This window comes from Callorhinchus milii, unplaced genomic scaffold (assembly GCF_018977255.1).
Source record: "Callorhinchus milii isolate IMCB2004 unplaced genomic scaffold, IMCB_Cmil_1.0 Scaffold3, whole genome shotgun sequence".
Lineage (NCBI taxonomy): Eukaryota > Metazoa > Chordata > Chondrichthyes > Chimaeriformes > Callorhinchidae > Callorhinchus > Callorhinchus milii.
This window is the reverse complement of record NW_024704744.1, coordinates 58,660,478-58,684,656: the sequence shown is the minus strand read 5'-3', so window position 1 is coordinate 58,684,656 and position 24,179 is coordinate 58,660,478. Positions and strand designations below refer to the sequence as shown.

Here is a 24,179-nt window from a genome sequence, read left to right as displayed (position 1 = left end):
TTCTGCAAACTTTTGTGACACTACCTGTCCTGCTACTTCATCTGCTCAGTGAATACCAGCGTGCTTCACATTCTGCTCCCACCCCACCCCACCATCAGCGGGCGAGCTGTCAATCATTCTGCTGTCACTCTCTGGAACTCCATCCTGGAGTCCCTGTGCTTTGCCTCCTGTTAATCTCTACTGAGTGTTCCCACCCTCCTCCATTCCCCCCAAGGAAACTGAATGTGTATATATCGGGTAAGGACAGCATTGGCCTTTACTGCGTTGCTTCCCACAGTCACATCACATATCAACAATCTCACACAGAAACAATGGTCAACTGGGGGAGATTACAGGATGGAGTTTCCCATGCCCAGGGTCACTCATCACTTTTGGGAAAGCAGAGGAGAATATTAGAGGGGAATAAGAAACATTTGGATTGGGATTTGGTATTAAAGCGTGCTCTATATAGACGAGAAGTGAACGAGCAGCAGTTTGAACATGGGTATCCTGTGCTAATATTAACTACATGTTTATGTGAATCTGACTGTATAAAGCCAAGCTCTCGGGTGCCACATACTAAACCATATTATTCAAAAACATGCATTAGTGATGCAAGCTTACACTATAAAAGTTTCCCTTAAAAGTTTCACTCTGATTCATAAGTAATTCATAGGATTGTGCAAAGTACTTGCTGGTGAGTTACCACTTCATGTCTGACCTCTGAAGTGAGTGTTTCACCTTACCACAAGCTTAGCTTGTATGTAAGAGGTGAGCTGACTATAACGCAGTGACATTTCCATTCTATAATTGGTGTGCAGGGGCTTGGAACCAATTCAGCCAATGTGAATGTCAGCCAAGTATTTCCAAGAAACCATTTGCATCATCAAATATACAATACAGATAGAACTATTCATTACTTACAATTCCCATAACCGAGTCATAACATGTCAGCAAAGCAAGCAACTAACTTCATGTCACTTCAAAACCTTACACTTCCTATCATAGGTAACATGATTGTTACTTCAAAGTTCTTCTTAAAGTGCTTTAACTTTCATCCTAATATGGTTAACATTTGCCCAAAGATGTGTGACCCTCAGAGCACCTTTTGCACTGTACGATAATTAAATTTCATCCGCTTACTTTCCTACTTATTCTGGGTAATCACATGATAGGTTGTATCATGAAGACTGATTGTAATTTGATTGTAAGTTGAAAGAAACTATCTAAGGCGTCCACTTGTCTCAGTAGATAGCACTCTTACCTCTAAGTTCGAAGGTTGTGGGTTCAAGCCCCAGTGTTGGGATTATGAATAGGCTGACGCTCCAATGCAGTGCTGGGAGTGTGCTGCATTGTTGGAGGTAATAGGTAATCATATATGGAGGTGAAATATAAAGAGTTTCATATGAAATTCCTAATTATCACAATGAATGAGTGATGAAACACCACAAATTTCACTTACATTTTCATTCTATTTTACACCCTGACAACTGCAGCTTTCACAACGTTGGATTCTGAGATTCCCATCTGGGTATTTGCACTTAAGTAGTGTTTGAAAATGACACCACTGATCTTCTGTGTGCTTCCAAGGCTTCTTTGTTTTGTCCCAAAAGGAATTATTTTCTGGAAATCAAGCCAGATCTCTCTGGGACAACACCATCACCTTCTCCTCGAATGTTTCCAAGTTCTGTTACCCTTAGTATCATGTGTATCAAGTTATTAACCCCAAAGGAGATCTGCTAAGCTCATTGGGTGTTGTCATCTGGGAGCTGAGTTACTTGAAGCACAACATAATGCCTCTTCTCCCCACTGAATGAAAAGGTCCTAAGTGAGATTCCAGTTCCCTGCAGAAATGTGAGTCAATGACACAAACCTGCCCATAATTCAAAAACCACAATGACAACAAGGATAATTTGCCTGGAAAATGAAAGATGTTGCATTGATATAGCAAGAAAAGCTCTTCTGTTAAGGCATGTTAGGTTTAAAGTGTCATCATAAAGTTAGTGGCATAATGACAGAATTCGGTGAATAAAATAAAGTAACCAGCCTTAAAATCTTAGTAAAATTCTGTAAGCTTTATCTCAAAACATTAAGAAATCAACCATTATCAGCGTAAAAACCTTGGCATCATTAACAGATGGAGTTCAATCCACTTTTAGTTTGTTTCTCAAATTCTGGTGTTTCAGATTGCTTTAAGACCCATGTTGATTTACTGTTGATACATGTTGACATAAACATGCTATCATCTTGTTATAATAGGGCGGACTACATGTTTTGTTAAGTGAAACTTTCTTTCTTTTCAGAGGGATGTTTTTTGATGCAAAGCAAGACTTAAAATATGAACCTGTCGCATCTTATCTCTAGATCTGGTGACCTTCTTGCGAGATACACAGAAAAAATATTTGGTTCTCATCCTTAAATTGAGAATTTCCCTCAAGATATGTGAAGTCACTAACCTGTACGTAGTGATCCTGATCATTTTAATATACCCTTTCATCAGCTGGGTTTGTGAAACCACACTGAATCTCCCTCAACACCTGATCATGATGTCTCTGAGGGTGTTCACTTTCACTGGGCCAGTTCTACACAACTCATCTGTCTGGTTATTGGAACAATTTATTTTCCCCTCAACTACCCCTGTGTCAGTTACTGGGTCAGGGGCTGATGGCCACTTTCAACAATGGCACTCTGTAGGGGCAAGCTTCAGTCGAAGATGCAGGTGAACAGCAGAGATCTCTAGCCCAGAGATCACTCAGCATGCTCTGGCCTGCTCCACACCCCCCACCCTGCCTGTCCCCAAATCATCAGTAAGGCCTTCAGCCTCTCTACCTCCACCCTTTGGAAATTCATCCCACAGTTCCTTCACCTTGCTCCCTGCTTACTCCTTGCCTTGCCTCCTTACTCTCCTCTGAACGCGCCTTCTACCCCTATCCTCCCTGCCCTCCACCCCCACCTGATCCCAACCCCCAGCTCGGTTCCAAATCCCTGACTGTCAGCACCTTGGGATGTCCTCCCGACGTGAAAGGTGCAATATAAATGTAATTTGTTGTTGTTGTTGTAGCCAGCATGGCAGAAGCTACAGGACATCGCTGCCTTCTTGGCAGAGGTTCACAGAAACATTCGTCACCATCCCCCAGCTTCTTAAATGTAACCTACAACCTGAAGCTGGGCAAGAATGCTCTGATGGGTTCAAAGTAAAACGGCTTGAAGAATCCTTGAACATTGCTGTGACTCTGGTGGAAAAGTTCCAGCACCTGAAAGATCATCTTTCTCTGTGCAGCTCCCAAACACCAGATAGAAAAGGCACACTGAATAGATCTACGTTTTTTTTTAAGCAGTTTGGCATCAAACCACAAAAAGGATGCATCAATAATAAGAAATGTAATTTCTTTAAAAAATTTCCGGTAAGAAAAAGGAACCACTGCAGAATCTAGATATCTAAATATAAAAATCAAGTCAACTTTATACTCATGACATTTGCTGAAATGTTGTGCCTTTAAAGTTTAAACTAAGATTATTTTCTGTGGTCTGATGCGTAATTAAATATTTTTGAGCCCATGTGTGTACTTTTTCAAACCACATTGAGATGGTGCAGCATCTCTCATGTTAGGATGAGGTGGACTATGCTACTGAACTCTTCCAGTCCCACTAGGCATCATAAATTAGCTCTTGGGCCAAAATTGTGAAGCACTCATAATGAACTAAAGCTTGGCTAGACATGACGTGGTACCAAGAGTAACGATGGGGAAGTCCTTGACAGATCATCCGACTCGCTTTATGGAAGGAGGAAGCAAGGCAGCAGTAGAGAGCAGTGGAAGAGGAACTCATTTAAAAATAAACAGGTGGGTGCATATATTTAAATGTTATACTAGTTCCTTTGGTAAGATAGTCATGGCTTGGAATTCACCCTCAAGGTGCTGTGTCATCGAATTACCACAATCCTGAAACCTCTGACCTTTTACTTCCCCATTTATTCCAAAAGGGATGTTGAGCTGCAAACAAGCACTGGGTTATATAACTTAAACTCAAGAACACCAAAACAAATGTTAAGTGAAAGTTCTGACGACTGACCACAGCTATATATAAAAGACTTGAGCTCCGCTTTTCACTGACATGAAGGGAAGTGAAAACCTTGTGACTTGCAGTATGATAGTGATATGTTATGATGCCAGCAACATCCCAAAGGTTTATCGTTCAAGGGGCATTCCAGGCTGTGAGAGATACTCACAGTGAACAGAAAACTTCATTACCAGCCAACAAGAGTTTAAATGCAGACAACTTGGGTTCCTTCAGTAAATATAGTGCATTATACGGTGCCCTGAGCTCTACAAACTGCAGGATTGATCCTCAATCAGGGCTGAGTTAACTAACCTCAGCCAGAACAGCAGTCGAGAGCACTTGACTCAAACAGTTGCCCTCGAGCTAGTCACTTTTGATGGAAAATGTGCAAATGCATTGAGTGTACATAAGATCATCTGTAATTAATACAGTCACTACACTCTATAGTATCCCCTGTGATGTGCTTTGAGATGGACCGACCTCCGTAAGTGAAAGGCACTAAATCAACAACAACAACAAATTACACTTGTATTGCACCCTTCAAGTCAGAAAGATGTCTCAGGGCACTGGACAATCAGGGGTTTTGGTCCCGAGCTGGGGGTTGGGGTCAGAAGGGGAGGAGGGCAGGGGGGTTTGGGGTGGGAGGGTGGCCGAAGGCATGATAGAAGCTGAAGGTCTGCAGACGGGACTTGAAGGATGCAAGAGAGGGGGTGAGGTAGAGGGATTGCAGGATAGCGCTCCAGAGTGTGCGGGCAGAGGTGCTGAATGCCCGACTGCCAATGGTGGGGCCAGAACTGTCGGAGTCCTGAAGCAGGCCCGTGTCCCCCGAACGGAGGGAGCGGACAAGCTGATATGCGGTTATGAGGTCGGAGAGGAAGTGGGGAGAAAGACTGTGGAAGGCCTTGAAGGTAAGAAAGAGGGTTTTGTACTCAATTCTCTGAGGAATGAGGAGCCAGTGCAGCCAGGCAAGAATGGGGGTGATAGGTTCCCAGAGCCTGGTGTGGGAGAGGACACGAGCTGCAGAGTTCTGAGTAATCTGCAGCTTGTGGAGAGAAGAAATCCAGTGAGGAGGCGGTTAGCGTAGTCAAGCCGGGATTTAATGAAAGTGTGGATCAGAGTCTCAGCAGCAGTGGCGGAGGTGGGCAATATTGCGGAGATGTGGAAAGGCGGAATGGGTCATGGCACAAATGTGGGTTTTGAAGGATAACTGAGGATTGAAAAGGACACTGAGGTTTTGGATTGGCTTGGTGAGGTGAAGATAGCAGCCACAAATGGTGAGTGTCAGCAGCTGAGGTGAGGAGGCGCTGCCGGGAGCCAAGCAGGAAGGCCTCTGTCTTGCGAACATTGAGCTGGAGGGAGTTGGCTCTCGTACAGGACTTGACGGCAGATAGACAATTAGTTAGGACATTAATGGTTTTGGAGTCGAGGGTGGAGGCGCTGAGATAGAGTTATGTGTCATCCGCATACATGTGGAAATTGACCCTATGCCTGCGGTTGACATCAGCGAGATGTATAGATTAAAGAGGAGGGAACCGAGGACAGAGTCCTGAGGGATGCCACACATGACCATGCGGGGACGAGAGGAGAAGCTGTTGGTGGCCGCGAAGTGCAGATGGTAGGAAAGGTAGGATTGGAACCAGGCAAGAACAGAACCATTGAGGTGGAGGTGAGGGGAAAGGCGGTGGAGAAGAATAGAGTTGGTCAACATTATCGAAAACGGTCGAGAAGGATGAGGAGACAAAGAGAGCCCTGGTCACAGGTGGACAGAATATCATTTGTCACTTTGACCAGGGCTATCTCTGTGCTGTGAGCAGCACAAAACCCAGATTGGAGGAGTTCATAAATCAAGTGTGAAGTTTTTTTTATTTATTACTGTACGAACCATATACCAAAGTACTACCCCTCGGGAAGGGCACTATATAAATGCATGTTGTTGTTGTATAACTGATACCTGAGATCACAAAATAGGGAACAAGCATAGTGTCAGAGATGTGGGTATGAAAACATGACTTACGTAAATTTACAAAGAATGTACAGCACAGAAACAGGCCAATCAGCATAAATAGTCTATGTTTATACTCCACGCGAGACTCCACCCTTGACATGATTCGTGTTGTGTGGACTAGCCTCTCGCCCTCAGATTGTTTGCTTTTAGAAAGATAATACTGGAAGAAATAGAGTAGGCGATAGGAGCAGGAATTGTAGTTTCACTTCTGGTTTGTATCTTAGGTTACAGGGTGAACTGTCAGATCTCTTGAACCTTTTCCTCTTGCGTGTCAGCAGTTCTTCATCAGTATAATGCTGGAAAAATCTAATCCTGGAAAATAAACCTTAAAATGATTAGCGTTCAGGGCTATCAGTGAATGGGATAAATTTAGGTTGGTCTGGGAGTGTTTGGAGTTAGGATTTACATAGGAGCATTCCAGGGTACAGATAATAATAATAATAATCCTTGCATTTGATATAGCGCTTTATCACATCTTTGAGACGTCTCAAAGCTCTTCACAGAATATAAAGTGGATTGACTGTATATCTTGTGGGCGAAACAGCAGTGTCCCACAAACATTCGTGGATTGAATGAACAAATTATTATTATTTTTGTTGAAGTGATTAATGCTCTAAGTCTGGCAACGTCTTAGCGACTGTTGAAGTACAGAAAGCTTGTGGCCTTGGATTTTTCCTGCAAGGGCCTTCCTGTAGCTTTCCATCCTCCGGAAACGCAAAGACAAAGTCAACAGCAGCCAGGGATGAATTGATGAACAGTGATTAACCAACTATAATAACAGCATTTGATATCGTACCTTATCCCATCATCTAAATACCTCAAAAAGCTTCACAGGATTTTATTGTAATGTATAGTGACTGTGTATTTGTAGGCAAACACCAATTTGCGCACTGCAATTAAGTTAAATGTGACTTTATCTTGGGAATTGTTAACCAGGACACCAGGAGAAACTACTTTTCTCTTTTCAAATAGTGCCATGAGATCTTTAAAGTCCATCTGAATAGGCAGATGGGAACTCACTGTAACGTCTCATCTAAAGGACAGCTATGACCAGAATTTGTAGTGACCATCTGAAATAGTCACTGGGTTGAGTTAAGTCAAGCCATTGGCACAATGGCAATCTGGAATAGGCTTGTAAGTTTATCACCACTTGTCTTAAATCCACATAGCCAAAGTTTTTTTCTTTCTCTTATATTGCTCTCATTGTAATGGGTAGTTCTTGCTCATACTGTGTATAATAACATTGGTTTTTTTATCCATATGGGAGTTCTCTGACTTTGTTGTTCACTGTTGCTGCTTGTTGAAACATTTTATACAATTATGAGTTTAAGAAGAAAAGTAGGTCATTTTACTATGCCTCATGGAAAATCACAAAACATAAAATATAGATGGCATCGCCCACCAGTGCACCCACTTATATTCTCCACAGTGTACAGTGCAGCACCCTTAAGTCTTACTGTGGCTTCAAGTGAAAACTGCCTTTTTGAAAATAATGGTTGCAAACAGTGTTCAGTTCGGCTTTGCAATGTAACACATTGCAGCTCTTTGAGTCCTGGACCTACCATTGGAAGCCACATCCAACACTCTCCACCAATGCTTCCTCCAACAGGCAAGCTCCAAATTCAATGGCACTAATTTGCAACCTTTTTGTACTGGATACTGTTGCAAGCGTGCATTCTGTAGGCCACACTCCGTCTTTTACATGACATACAATACAAAATTACAATTCTATAGCGCATTTCGCGTCAGGAGGATGTCCCAAGGCGCTGGACAGTCAGGGATTGAGACCCGAGCGGGGTGGGTGGTGGGGAGGGTTGGTGGGTGGGATTGGAGGGGGAGGTGGGGGAGTTGGGATCAGGGAGGGTGGAGGGCAGGGAAGGTAGGAAGGTGGCTTGGGAATTCTGCTGTAGAAGTAGATCGAATTCGAGTTCCAGTGGGTCGGTGTGCAGTATGTTCAGTTCCCAGCAGAAGTCTCCATTACCATGACTCAGATTCCTCATTAACAATTGACAATTTTGTGCTACTTTGATAAGATAGGTTCATGCCCACTAGAAACTGAACTGAAAACACTCGTATACATTTCTCAACTGCATTCAATGTCTCAGTGGAATTCTAGAGTCAAGCACTGGCTAGAGTTAGGAATTGCTATTTATGAATGTAGCAATTGTGACCCAAATATAATAGTAGACCCCTCTGCACCTACAGCAGGAGCCTCCTTTTACTTCAAGCCTCCAAACTTTGGCTGAATTGCCATTGTTGGGTTTGAATTAACACTTGACCTAAAAGTCATTCAGTTTTGTTTTGTAACAAGTATAGGAGTCATGTTACAATTACTCCACCGAAGCAACCAATGCACCTTTGCTGTGATGCAGAATTCAAACATCCTTCATGGGCAAATTACCCATGAAAACCATTGGTAAATGATCACATTGAAACAATGCAGTTCCTTACAAAATGCCTCTGTATTCAGGCCCTCTCTTAAGGTACTTTAATAGAGTTACTGTGCATTAAACAAAAAGCAAAGCATTAACTTGAATATAACTCCTGCTGCCAGTTTGTACCAGTGTTTTGAGTATTGTATTACCACTTCTGTTTGTCAATCTTTTCTCTGCTTGTAGCAACCAATTTGGAACATAAGCAGTTAATAGCAAACTCTTAGTTGCTTGTCTAAAATAGGTTATCCACTGCAATCATTATATGACAAACTCTAATCGGGGTCATTTTATTGGTCCATTTCTATGTAAAGCATTAAATGGACCTGAATGTGGGCTTTGCTAATGGTGGAGATCAAGAAGCTGGGCCTGTGGCATTGGAATTTTGACTGTAGTTCATAAATCATTGTATCTGACTCCCAGTTAGTTGCTTGTTACGAAACAAAAAAACTGCTAACCAGCCATGTAAGTCCATAATCCTCAAGTCAGGTGTTCATTCCCACAAATCTGGCTTTTCGGTTATTATTACTGAGATGTCAGACGTGGGAGGAGAGGAATGTGTGACACACAAATACAGCTCATTTCGTGCACTAAACAGCAAATCTATTGCTAAAATCACCACCATTTAAAATTGGTCACTCACTTCAGGGCAGTTTGTGTGACAGCGCTGTGTACAAATTGGCATTTGCCTACAAATAATAATAATAACCCTTGCATTTAATATAGCCCTATCATATCTTCGAGATGTCTCAAAGTGCTTCACAGAATATACTGTAAAGTTAGTTGACTGTATATTTTGTGGGTGAAACCCGGCAGCCAATTGCACACAGCAGTGTCCCACAAACAGTTTTGGATTGAGTGACCAAATTACTATTATTTTGTTTGAAGGGATTATTACCTGCGGAAAAGTGATCTGCCATCAACTAACAACCGGGTTCCTACTTACTGCTAGGTGAACAAAAGTGTGTGTAGTAAGGAAACTTGCCCAATGTTTCACCCTGCTGGGAATCGAACACAGATCCTTTTGCTTGCGAGGCAAGTTCTTTAACCACTAAGCTACTGGACTCCACAGTCACTAGCTACACTTTGCAGTAAATCCTGTGAATTACTTTGACAATGTAATAAGGTACTATATCAAATGCAGATATTATCATTTGTTACAAGAGGATAACAAGGTGAGCAGAATTAGCTCAAATCTATTTAGAAAAAAAGAAAGTTATTCATACTTCCTATTAAAACTGTTTTTAACAATAAACGATGTAGCCCACAAATACACAGTCAATTCACTTTACAGCATATTGTGTGAGACGCCTCGAAGATGTGAAAAGCGCTATATCAAATGCAAGGATTATTATTATTATGTACGTCTCAGGTACCAATTATGAAGTGTTATGCAAATGATGCAACGTAAGCCACTTTCAAATGCTGAATCACACTGACCTTTCACTCACACTTGTATAAGGATTTTGCCCGTTTTCAAAGGGCTGTTCCATCAATGATATCATGATTTGAATCTCTGCCATGCTCCTTGCATCATCTGTGCAGCTCATGACTCATTCAGTGGAACAATTTGTATAAGAGAAAGGAAAATAATAAAACAGCTAACTATACAATGTGACAGTAAAATAGGCTTGGGACTTTGATATTTTGAATACCGAGCTTCAGAAAAGGATTGATTAGCTGTCAGAATTTAAGAGTAATATGGTGGAGTAGTTATTTATTTTCATTTACAACAGGTACAAAATAAACTTAACCCGTGGTGTGCCAAAGGCAAGGTTTGATGTCCAGCATATCATTTGTTCCGTGACAGCCGTCCTCCTGCTTTGATGCATAAAGAAATGTCAAGAGATTTATTGCCAGACACTGAAGTCACTATATCAGTTACTGTCCTTCTGGTTCCTGACTCACTGAAACAACAAACTTTAAAGTCAGCATTCAACCAACCAAATCAGATTTTTATTTTTCGACTTGTTCCCACAGTGGGTGGTGGGAATCAGAAGAAGGAAGAAAAGAGCAAAATATTTTTAAGTTTGATGTTTAGGAATATAAGGTATTGAAAAAACAGATTACATGACGATTACAAATTACATAAATTCAGATTTTAAGAACTAGAAATGGAACTGAGAGAGCTTTGGGGCAGGGGAAGGGGTGGGAGGACACAGAAGAACAAAGGGAAAGCAGATTTCAAGAGTCTAAAATATAATTTTTCAGTAAATGTAACAATTAAAATTGTAACTAGATATCTATTAGTGTAATTCTGGTTTAATACTGCAGTCATAAGATCACCTCCTGACATCAAACAACTTTATTATGCAGGATTAGTGTTTTTCACAGGCTGAAGCCTTACGCAACCAGTCAACCCTGGGAAGCAGGAATTCCCCAGATTCCATTTGTTCAACAGCCAAAGGGGTTCACAAAAAGTGAATTTTATTTGCACTGTTTTTTTTTCCCATTTTCAGATTTCAATCCTTCTACAATACTTTCAATCTATTAATTATTATACCAAACCCCAGAACAACTGCAGTACTGACTCAAATAATAATCCTTGTATTTGATATAGTGCCTCATCACGTCTTCAAGACATCTCAAAGCGCTTCACAGAATATACTGCAAAGTGAATTGACAGTGTACTTTATGGGCGAAACGTGGCAGCCAATTGCGCACAGCAGTGTCCCACAAACAGTCAAGGATTGAAGCGACCAATTTTTTTTTTTGAAGGGATTATTACCCCCGGAAAAGCGATCCGTCAATCAACTAACAATTGGGTTACTACTTACTGCTCAGTAAACAGAGGCGTGTGGAATAAGGAAATTTTTCCAACGTTTCGCTCTACCGGGAATAGAACCCAGGTCTCTTGCTTGTGAGGTGAGTGAGTCAAATCACTAAAAACTAGTTCCCAGGTGCAAAAAGTAATTAAAAAGGCGATGGAATGTTGGCCTTCATCTCAAGGGGCCTGGAATACAAAGGGGAAGAAATGATGCTTCAGCTGCATAGAGCATTAGTCTGACCCCATCTGGAGACTGCGTTCAGTTTTGGGCACCACATCTTAGGAAAGATATATTGATCCTGGAGGGGGTGCAACGCAGGTTCACCAGACTGTTACTAGGCCTAAAAGGGTTAAGTTATGAGGAAAGGCTTCGTAAACTTGGATTGTATTCCCTTGAGTTTAGAAGGTTGAGGGATGATTTGGTTGAGGTGTTTAAGATGATAAAGGGATTTGATAGGGTAGATACAGAGAAGCTATTTCCTCTGGTGGGGGAATCCAAAACAAGGGGGCGTAGTCTTAAAATTGGAGCCAAGCAGTTTTAGAGTGAAATCAGGAAGCATTTTTTCACTCAAAGGGTGATAGAAATCTGGAATTCTCTCCCAAAAGGCCATGGATGCTGGATCCATCCACACCTTCATGGAGTCCTGTAGCTCAGTGGTTAGAGCACTCGCCTCTCAAGCGAGAGACCTGGGTTCGATTCTCGGCAGGGCGAAACCTTGGGCAAGTTTCTTTACTCCACATGCTTAATAATAATCCCTCAAGAAAAAAAACAATAATAAACTGGTCATTTCAATCCACGACTGTCTGTGGGACACTGCTGTGGGCAATTGGCTGCCACATTTCACCCACAAATATACAGTCAATTCACTTTAAAGTATATTCTGTGAAGCACTTTGAGCCGTCTAAAAGACGTGAAAAGCGCTATATCAAATGCAAGGATTATTATTATTATTCAAGAGTGAGGTTGATAGACTTTTGGCAGGTCAGGGTATTAAGGAATATGGGGAGAAAGCAGGAAATTGGGATTGAAATGATTAGTTGAGGTACAGATCAGCCATGATCTAATTAAATGACGGAACAGGTTCGAAGGCGTTCAGAGGGTTCATGAGCAGCAAAACAATGTGCTGATGAGATGTTTTTTTTAAAAAAACAGTAACTTTTATGTTGTGTATTCACTGCAAAGATCAATATATTTATATTATTCATACACTGATAAAGCAGCACTTGAAAGACTGTAATTGCAGAGGAAAACCAGCGTGTGGATTACAGTTGCAGCCTGAAGGAACAAAGGGATTGATTGAAAGTCTGTTTAATTAAAAGGCTGCGCAGCAATAATGGTAAGGTGGACTTTGTCCAAGTGGCTATTTTGCTGACTTGTAACTAGACAGGAATTTAAGAGGACGGCTTTGACTTAACTGTGATTCTCGCTGAGCTGAAGGTCACTTCCTGTTCTGCTCAGCTCTCTTCTATTGGTGTCTGGCTGAGCAAGGTTGCCAGTCTCAGCAACTAGATTACATATAGCTCATCCACGCCTCTGAAGATTAGGTGGAGCTTATGAATCTTCCCAAGAACAAGACTCGTGAAGAAAACTTGGCCTGGTTCCCACTCAGACTTAGCCCATCTCCTGCAACTCTCCAATTCGCTCAGACTATTCCCAGTCCACTCTCCTCCTCTCAAACAAACACACTCATATATACATGGCCTGGGGCCTCACTTCTCCTCAGCCTCTCCCCATCCCGCCACTCCAAATGTTAATGGGGATAGTGTACAAATGCTGGGTACGCCTACGGTCTGCATCAATATGGTTAGTGCACTTTCCTGTTAGAAGCACACACAGCTAGGATTTCCTATTGTAAACAAGTAACAAAAAGATCCCTATTTTTAGCAATCAGGTCACTTAGATGCCAATGAGTGTCAGTAGGCTATTCAACCATGGAGATATCACAGCCTGATCCTGTCCCCATCCTGTCAACATCCCACAGGCACCCGCTCCCGTGTTAACCAGATAGCAATCAGAAACTGAACACATAGCTGATTTTGTTCACTCCCAGCCCAGGAGCACTGAATAAGCCATGGTGCCTCTACTATTGTCCTGGCTGAAATAAGCCAACTCAGCACATACCTGCAACCCGTCTGAGAGGCTTATTTTCACACTGGGCAGTAACCTTATCAATTGAGTTATCAAGGGAGCTCAAAACAAAACTGCTTAACACAGCATGACTTTGGAATCAATGTATGCTGAGTTGACAGAATTATTTACTTATCTCAAGAGAGATGTTTTGTAAGATGTTGGTGTACTGTATGCAGTGACCCTCTATACCTGACAGTGACAGCAGTGCTATAGAGAGTGAACCCACAAGCAGCTGGGGAAAAATGTGAGCATTTTGATTTCTGCCATAGTCACTGCAGGCAGAAATAAACTGAATCCATCAGTGATGAACGTTGGCCAACAAATTATGTGCCAGGCTCCACTCTAACTGCTTTTAATTCACAACCAATTTTCAATTTCCTTTTCAACCATGCAGATCTGACAAACTTTTATGCAATGATTGTCTCTTTCTGGTGTCCCCTTTTTGTGACAAATTGAGAAGCAATTACAGTGTTTGGCAGTTCCAATAAGAAAGTCTAATTGAACATCAGCATTTGGAATTCTACTTAAAACGTTACAGAGGGAGAAATACTGTATTGTATATGTTCAAAATGTAGTAATTAATGTGTTGAAATCAATCATGTCACCATCTCATCCTATAACTCATCCTTTCCAATGATCTGAAAGTTAAAATGCCTTTCCTCTCTCAGCCTTTCATTCTTCCTACATTCTGCAGGGTTTTAAAACTCAAGCTTGGTATCATCTAAGCACTGCTTCTCTATTTACTTTGTATTCCCTTTTCTTGTTAACTTTGCAGGTGTCCTGCACTATGGGAAATTACATTTACTCAGATTTCACAATATTAAATAAATATGGCTCACCCAATAGGTCAATGGATCAGTGCGCTGTCTGTTGTGACACTGAGCTGTAAAACACAAGTGTCAAACTCAATCCTTGACCTGTACTGAGCTATCTGATATCAGCCATAGTGGCAGTGATGAATTGAATTCAGTCAGGTCAGATATCTACTGATAACTATTACAATACAAAACTGCATATCTGTATACCTATAATCGAAGTATTGTGATGAGTTTACTATTTCAATCCCATTTAAAATGTTATATACTTTTAAAAGGTCTCCTCACAAAACTGAAGAGCCTGTCTGATCATAGCCCATAGGCTGGGCCAATAGAAAAGTATGGACATATTTGCAAAAAATTGCAGAACGCTTTGCAAATCTTCCGGGAAATTGCGGGTGGGGGGCTTTGCTAAATTTTGCGGGGCGATTGCGGAACTTGATTGGTGCTATTTTACTGCTACATTTTTTCTCTATTTTGATAAGAACTAAACGATTGTTGCAAAAACATATGAATCGCTACTTTAACAAAAACTGGCTGGCCTTTTTTTTTGGTGGGGGTTGGGGTGGGGGGGGACACCAGCGAGGCTACAGGAGCTCACCACCTCCTACAACTCAGACCTGCACCCTGCACAGACACAAGAGAGAGACACACACACTCAGAGACACAGAGACATACACTTTCAGAGGCAAACACAGAGAGAAAAACACATGCACTCACAGACATAGAGACACACACTCACAGACACCTAGGCATAGAGACACAGACTCACAGACACCTAGGCATAGAGACACACACTCACAGACACACAGAGACAGACACTCAGACACTCAGACACAGAGACGCACACTCAGAAACACACTCAGACACAGAGACGCACACTCAGAGACACACTCAGACAAAGAGACACGCACTCAGACACAGAGACACACACTCAGACACACACTCAGACACACAGAGACAGACACTCAGACACTCAGACACAGAGACGCACACTCAGAAACACACTCAGACAAAGAGACACGCACTCAGACACAGAGACACACACTCAGACACACACTCAGACACACAGAGACAGACACTCAGACACACACTCAGACACACAGAGACAGACACTCAGACACTGAGAGACACACTCAGACACAGAGACACACACTCAGAGACACACTCAGACACAGAGACACAGAGACACACACTCAGACACGGAGACACACACTCAGACACACAGAGACAGACACTCAGACAGAGACACAGACTCTGATAATCACAGCAGCGGAGCCTCCGAGTGAAGCCCATTTGCCACTTGTGCCGCACTGCGCATGCCCTTCCGGAGCCACTCCGCCCACAGTGATGTCATGTAAACAGCGCGAACGGCCCGCGGGCCAGAAACTACATTTATTGCGGGTTTTTAGCAGGCGAAGGTCTTTGTAACGGAAAATGCAGAAAAGGTGCGGCCGCAATTTTCTATTGGCCCAGGTCATAGCTCAGTCTTCTAACACCGGAGATCATCCTAATTGCTCTTCTTTGCCCTGCGTCTTGGACTTGGGCAGCAGCCACATGTTATGGCAACCAGACCTGCATGCAGTCCTCTTGATGCCAGGCCAAAGCACTCTATATATAGCTTGAGTATAACTTCTGGGGATCTGAGACGTGAGATCAACTGATTCAGCAATACAGTATATGCCTGCATTCTGCTTGCCTTGTTTATTGTTGTCTCACACTTTTTTTTACTGTTTTGACAACAACCCTAGATCTCTTTCAGTGAACTCCTTGGTAAGTTCTAGTCTATCCATAGAATCATAGAATACTATAGCACAGAAGGAGGCCCTTCGTGCCTATGCCGGCTCTTTGGAAGAGCTATCCAATCAGTCCTGCGCCCTTGCTCTTTCCCCATATCCTTGCAAATGTTTCCTCTTTAAGTACCTATCCAATTCCTTTTTGAAAGTTGTTGTTGAATTTGTTTCCACCCCCATTTCAGGCAGTGCTTTCCAGACCATAACAATTCTCTTTGCAAACATTTTTCTCCTCATCTCCTCTCTGGTTCTTTTGTCAATTATCTTGAAACTTTATCCCCAGGTTACCGACCCACCTCCCAGTGGAAACAGTTTCTATCTATCAAAACCCCTCATAATTTTGAACACCTCTATTAAGTTTCCCCTTAATCTTCTATGCTCTCAGGAAAAACAATCCCAGCTTCTCTAGTCTCTCCACATAAATAAAGTCCCTCATCCCTGGTACCATTCTGGTAAATCACATCTGGACCATCCCCAAGGCCTTGATATCCTTCCTTAAAGTGTGGTGCTCAGAATTGGACCCAATACCCCAGCTAAAGCCTAACCAGTGACTTGTAAAGGTTTAGCAGACCTTCCTTGCTTTCATACTCTATGCCTCTATTTATAAAGCCAAGGATCCAATATGCTTTTTTAACAGCTCTATCAACCTGTCCTGTCACCTTCAAAGACTAGATGGAGTGTATGTGAACACTCAGGTATTTCTGCTCCTGAACCCCCTTTCAAACTACCATTTATTGTATATTGCCTCTCCTCATTCATCCTCCCAAAATGTATCACCTCTTAATTCTCTGGAGCACGTGTTTCCTATTCTTACTTCATATATGTAGTACATTGTATGTATCTGTATTCAAATTAATTGGCTGGTCAAGAGACCATGTGCATACCCTATCAGACTTTCTTTGTAAAATGTTTGCTACCTCCATTGAATAAGGAAAGTTGCAAATGGGACTCCATCTAGTAACCAGAGATACATCACATGGCCCTCAGGAATTCCACTCTTGACACAATATCCTTCCAGAATCGATTTCACAAGATTTCTGGTTACAGAAAGGAGACCTGTTTCATGACTCAGAATCATTATTTTGGTCTCAGTGGAATTCACCCACTATTGACTAACATATGAAGATCAACAATTTGAATGAAGTACTACAGATGGGCTACCCCAGCATCATCCCTCCCAGTATGTCACTGCCTCCGTGAGAGATAAAGGGAGGAAAATTAGAGAAGGAAAACTAAACATATAACAATATGTAGATATATATTAATCATCTTTGCAGTTATTTTACATTTGGAGGATATTAGCTTCAGTTGTTGTCTCACATGAATCTAGTCCATATGATACTTGCACTGATTGGAGTAGGTAGACTGCATTGCAAAGTCACAAGGATGGTGTACAGACAAAAAAGGTCTCTTTTTATGAGCTATTGTTTGTCCCTCAGCAATAATTAATTAGAATTGATCTCTTATCTATGCCAGAAGCTTTAAAAATAACTGCAAACCAGTGCGTGCATCTTCCCAGCTTTCTCCTTGCACGTTAGCATTTCATTTCCTAATATAGCAGGTTTTTTAGAGAGGCCACTGGCTGGTGTAGGCACACTTACCTCAACCAGTAACAATGTCAAAGGGTCACACCCGACACATTTCACCTACCTTTCTCTTTCAGATACTCCTCGAGTTGCTGTATATTTCCAGCAATTCTGATTTTCAATATCTTACCATATAAGCACACACACATAAGCAAACACACACACACACAACACACTCTTACACATACACTCACACACTCTCTCACACAAGCACAGACACCCATTTCTTTAATACAAAGGCCATAACATTTTTCTATTTTTTTATTAACAAAACATTCAATCTGACATTATGTCTGGAGGATTTTGAAGTCGGGTTTCTTGCCAGCAGTGTTGTTACGTTTATGTAAAAGTCGATCAACGTGGAATTATTATTATTATTATAAACACTAATTCTGATCAGTGCATTCAGCTGTGGAGCTACAATGTAAATATTACATATAAAAATAATAATTTGGCCACTCAATTCATAACTGTTTGTGGGACATCGTTGTCCACAATTGGCTGCCACATTTCGACCACAAAACACACAGTCGCTACACTTTACAGTATATCTTGTGAACTGCTTTGAGACGTCTCAATGACGTAATAAGGCACTATATCAAATACAAGGATTATCATCATTATTATATGATAATGCCATAGCAATCACAGTATTGAGTCCATTTAAAATTACAGCACTTGCTTTAGGCTCAGCATGCTCTGCACCAGTTTCCAACATCATTATCCTTGTTCCTCCTGAAGCTAGTCTGTCTGAATCATGTGCTTCGTCTCTGCATTATGCCACAATAAGGTACAGTACATTTTTCAGATCTTTAGTTTGGTTAGGGAGAAACGTACCACCCATTCATATGAGTGGTGTAATACTATTTTCATAGAAGAAGTGAACCTGACTGTACATAATGTACTTCAATCATTTGTCATGTAAATATGGGGTCACTCCAGGAGCCACAACATATCCCCATTACATCACATGGATATATTCTGAAACATGGTTTTCATCCGGAGTTTTCTTTCACAACTGATTTAATTGATAGAAATGATAGAAAATTATATTAACAAGTAACGATGTTAATCTTTTGTGCACAGTGAGCAAAATTGGAAAGAAATGCGTAGTGAATGGCTGTGTTGTGCCCTATTCAGTGAGTTACAATGAGCCCTTGGTGCTGAATGGTGCAGGGTTCACAGACTTCAGAAGTATGGACATGTGATTGCTGATAAAATTCTGGACCATTCCGAACAACAAGTGACCGCTGTTTGGCAAATGTTCACGGCAGTGCTAAAGCAAGGAAAAAACACAGACGCACACTGTCCACAGGGTGTTAGAAAACAAGGCGTTCTACAGAGAAGACGGACTCTCACTGCAACACGTTTGTCCTCATTTCTCTATCGCAATAGGATCACGAGCATTTATTTGGGTCAGATGAGTGTCTGACACATTGCCATACTTGTGTCCAAACCAAATTGCTGGGAATTCCACATGTCTGGAAAATATGCATGTAGATGTGTAGGAGCGCGATATCACGTATCGATCTATGAAGTATCTTCAGCAACGGTAGCAGTAGTGACTGAGGAATGCAAACAAGGAGTGGTATTTAATGAGCCAGTATGTACTGTACTTGAGATAATCTGCATCACGATGCTGTAATGTAATGCATTAAATAGATAGGGATAGTCCCGTTTGATGAGTCACAACAATCATTTATTTTTCAATTAATTAAAGACAGCCTCACAACATAAGTTTTTGATAGTTGAGCTTCTCCACTACGTTCTATGCTAGATTATTAGAAAGCATCATTCAGAACCTCCTGTAAAATTCATGCTGGAGATAGTTTCTCACACTATCAAACTATAAACTGTGATCTTAGCCATTACATAGTGTGTTCTAAGAATCCACAAGAAGATTATTCGCTTCAATGTATAGTGTTAAGAATTGAATTCAAACACTACCTCCCCTCCCACACGTGTATTGGTACCTTCTGGTTCAATAGCTGAGAAGTTGCTGGTTGCTATGGTTACTGGCCGTTTGGGGAACATTGCAATACAGTACCAAAATGCGCATTCTCCACATTAATGTGTCTATTTTGTGATTCTCCATACCAGTCAGGAGTGATGCAATCCTCTAAGGGAATAAAACACAACAAAGGTGTACATTTTGTATGTTAATACAGTGCATCCACAATAAATATAAGCAATAATATAAATTGACAATATAAGCTAAGTGGTACAATCTTAAAGGGTGTGAAGGGACCTGGGAGTTCATGTAAGTTCAGATAAGCAAATCTTTGAAGGTGGCAGGAAAGGTAGATAAAGCTGTTAAAAAGTATACGGGATACCAGGCTTTATAAATAGGGACATAGAATACGTAAGTCAGGAAGTTATGATGAATTTTTATAAAACACTGATTAGGCCTCAGCTACAGTACTGTGTTCAGTTCTGGGCACCACACTTAGGAAGGATGTCAAGGCATTGGAGAGAGTGCAAAGGAGATTTACCAGAATGGTACCAGGAATGAGGGACTTCAGTTATCAGGAATGAGAGGCTTCAGTTATGAGGAGAGGCTGGAGAAGCTGGGATTATTCTCCTTGGAGCAGAGAAGGTTAAGAGGAGACTTAACAGAAGTTTTCAAAATTATGAGGGGATTCAATAAGGTGAACAAGGAGAAATTATTTCCACTGGCAGGTGGGTTGGTAACCTGAGGACACCGTTTTAAAATATTTGTTAAAAAAAACAGAGGGGAGGAGAAATGTTTTCACACAGTGAGTTGTTTGGATCTGGATGCATTGCCTGAAAGGATGGAGGAAGCCGATTCGATAACAACTTTTAAGAGAGAAGTACATAATTATTTGGGGAGGACAAGTTTGCAGAGCTATGGGGAGAGAGTGAGGAAGTGGAATCGAATTGGATAGCTCTTTTCAAAGAGCTGGCACAGGCACGATGGGCCGAATGGCCTCCTTCTGTGCTGTATAATTCTATGTTTCTATGAAATCTCGAGCTTTTTAATACCAGAAAAATGGATAGAACATAAATCTGCGATATGAAACAGATTTTTGCTTTATCAAAAATTTACAGACCATTGGGTCTAATTTGCAGTCTTCTTAAAAGGTGTTAACTGACCCAATCCTTGTAAAACATGACAGGACATTACCCTATGAAAGTCACTATATAAATGTGAGTTATTATTGTTGTTTTCATAACAAGGACAAATGTGAACTCCTTTCAGGAACCAGAGGGACGTCATCAGCTTACAGCAACTTCGCTCCAATGTGATCTGCTTCTGATGGGGAATCATACAATCAACAGGAATTCGAAAAGGCTTCTTTGTTAAAGAATTATCTGAAAAATAATGTCATTTAGACCCCAAAGCACAACAGGGCAAGGTGCTGTGTACCATTATTGGTCAAAGATCCAAAGTAGTCATGGGTATGTCATTTATGTTTCTCAAAAAGCTATTCCATAAACAACAGAATTTAGTAGTGGTTTTCTTTATTTCTACAACACTCAAAATACAGGGTTAATTTATGATTAGAATATGTTTTGACATAAATTCCCAGGTCTCCCAAAGAATTATGTAATGCTGCCCTTATGGCTTGTTTGGTAAAGGCACCACCTAATCTGTATTAGTCTATTCAGATCAGGAAGTTCACAGGCCCAAATGTCGGTCTCCGCTTCAGTCGCTGATCTCAGCTGGGATGAAAGTACTACCATCTGCACCATCTGCATCCCTGGACTAACGAGAGAAATTACCCAGGGTTTGAGTTGTTCAATGAAAGTATACGTGTTTGCTGGAAAGTATAAGTGTATGGACAGGATAAAGGGTGTGATTCCCCTCCACCCACCACCACACACACTATGCCCTTCCCATAGTCAAAATACATCACTGTCTATACTCGTGAAAAATAACTATTTGAAGTACCTAAAAGTAAATGCTAGTAGAAACTGTGTGAATCAGTGAATTCAAGAGATAAGAAAATAATTGGAGAGGGAAGTTGATTTAAAAAGTATCTGGTTCCAGACTCTAGTCCAAATGCCCTGCCCTGCCAGTGCCCATTTCAAAGGTCATTCATCCATCCAAAAAGGACACAGATACCTTCTAATTCCTACTTTGAACGGTAACTAAATGGAGTCTTTTACAATCCTTCTGCTGTATAATTAAAGTGACAACTGTATGGTACATTCCAATTAGCACTACCACTCAAAAACATATACCTGTAATATAAGTTTGGCACCAGTTTCTCGAAATTGTTTTTTACCATATGGCTCAGCAAGACATATTGCCTAGAAATTATTTAAAGCAAGAAATATCAGCTAGAAATTATTCAATAGGTCTCAGTCTTTTCAATCCAGCTGGAAATCCCATTCAATATTAATGGTTTGAATCATGCACATGGATACATTAAACAAATAACCACAGGGGATGGTAGATGAAGCTCCCTGAATTACCAAGGGAACAGTGACGCAAACGTGTTCCATTTATACTGGCTGGCAGACTGCCTGGACTCTGTTCTTTTTACCTGGTCACTGATGTAATGCTAATTTCTGTCTAGATTCAATGACCCTTTATCAGTGGTTTTACAAGCTCATTGCAACCAGGTCATAATGATGTCCTTTGTAACATTGACATAAACAATACACAGGGAAGAAAAATACAGATACCAAAGCTGTAAGAAGTTAAATTACATCGATCACATATTTTCAGCGATATCTAGTAGAAAGCCAGAAACTGGGTCACCAACAGAATTAATTACACTTTAGAATCCTAAACACCACCCTCCCAATGGAAAACGAAAGTTGCAGTTACATGCATTGCTGAAAATTAATTCCTTTAAACTTTTTTTTGTCTTTTGTCTACCTCGGTTTTATTTTTAAAACCATCCATTTGCCTTTTAAGATGCAATGATCCACAATTGTCTATAATTCTAAGGCACTGCCCAAACTAATCCTGAATCCTGGTTTAATTGCAGAGTGGAGACCATATATAAAAAACGCATAATTTTCATTTACTCTTAAAGCTGAAAGCTCAACCATGAGAACTGGGACAATCAGCTGCCACATGTCAGGCTGACCTCAACCAAGGCAGAGCAATACACTTCATACCGCTGTATCCCAGTAGAAGGGTCTCCTGAATTTGGGTTATTTTGTAACAGGTTTTGAAATAAACAAAAATGAAAGAATCATCCGCCTTTTAAAAGAATTGTTTTTTTAAAAAAATGCAAAGTGTTTTGTTAAAAATAATACTTAAATGTATTCATAATTCAAAAATACACCAAGAATTAATGCCAACAACTATTTGCATTGTTACTCTCATCTCATCCAGTGTCCTGGCTAACAATTCCCCAAATAAACTTGATCTTTAACTTCATGGCTGTTTGTGGGACATTGCTGTATGCAAATTGATGCTGCTTTCACCTATACAATGCTCAGTCACTACAATTTACAGTTTCACCTGTGAAGAACTGCAAGACTTCCTCCCAATGTGAAAAGTTCTATATTAAAATGCCAGGATTATGATTTCCTCAAGTTTCTCTAACTGCCCGTGCATCTTTTTCAAATAACTGAACATTTTCAAATAATTAATACCATCCCACATATTCTGACAGTTTCTGAATCATCTATCATGTTTAACAGGACATTAATGACTGTGATTCATGGTTAGAAAGCAACACATTTTGAACAAAATACTGTAAACAGCAGCCAACTGAAGAGCATCAAAGATAGTAGCTGACACTCGAGCAGTTTATATGGGTGGCAGCTTCAAAAGTACAAGCCTCAGATGAAACGATTTCTCTGATGGTCATCCATTTGAAACTTTCCGAAAAACTTTTTTTGCTCTCAAAACCGTAGATGACATAACATGAGTGGCAATCTTGAATAACAGTCTTCCTATCTGTTCTTTCACATTGGCATTTCTGTCTTGCAAATCAGAAATTCTTGTTGTTGCAGATGGTGCTTCACCTCATCTCACCTGCACCAAAAGCCCATTCACAGCACTGCAGTCACTCGGCAGCCAGTCTGCTGCCATGGTGTACAGATGGTACTGTTATTAAATTACATCATAGCATATTCTCAGATGAATGTCGCAGAGTCATAGCAATTTCAGCACAGAAGAAAGATGTTTACTCCATTGCAAATGGGCTGCTGTGCTACCTCCGCACTACATACCACACAATTTAAATGTGGGCTCCAGAGTTATTCCCCATCCTGATTTCAAACCATTACAAAATCACATTGCAGGTACAATGACTCTAAAATCAAGTGTTCTGTTTACACTGAATATGTTACACTACAATGTAAACAACTCCAACAGTGTTACCTTAGTATAAATAAGGATTACTAATCCTTCAATGCTTCACTTTACTACGCCAACTAACATGTTCACCACAGTCTGTCACTGTTTAGCCAGAGCGAAATAAAATTCAAAGCAACATTTACCATTATTATTTTTTTAAAAAAGGTTAGCACCCAAGCTTCCACTCACTGCAACTCCCATGCTCCCAAAATCCCTTTGCCCTCTCTCCTTGCTTTTAAAAACTGAAAGAAAACTATCTTTGAATCTGCTTTTGGCCAACATCTTCACACCCCTTCTCACCTTGCTCATTGTTCCACACTGTCCCT

The 24,179-nt window shown here is 40.9% G+C and overlaps 1 non-coding gene across 1 annotated transcript; it reads left to right on the top strand.

The window, feature by feature from the left end:
* The first annotated feature begins 11,882 nt into the window (after nucleotides 1-11,882).
* On the top strand, nucleotides 11,883-11,954 carry trnae-cuc. Its single transcript has one exon. It is a non-coding gene; the product is annotated as a tRNA-Glu (tRNA).
* Nucleotides 11,955-24,179: the final 12,225 nt, after the last annotated feature.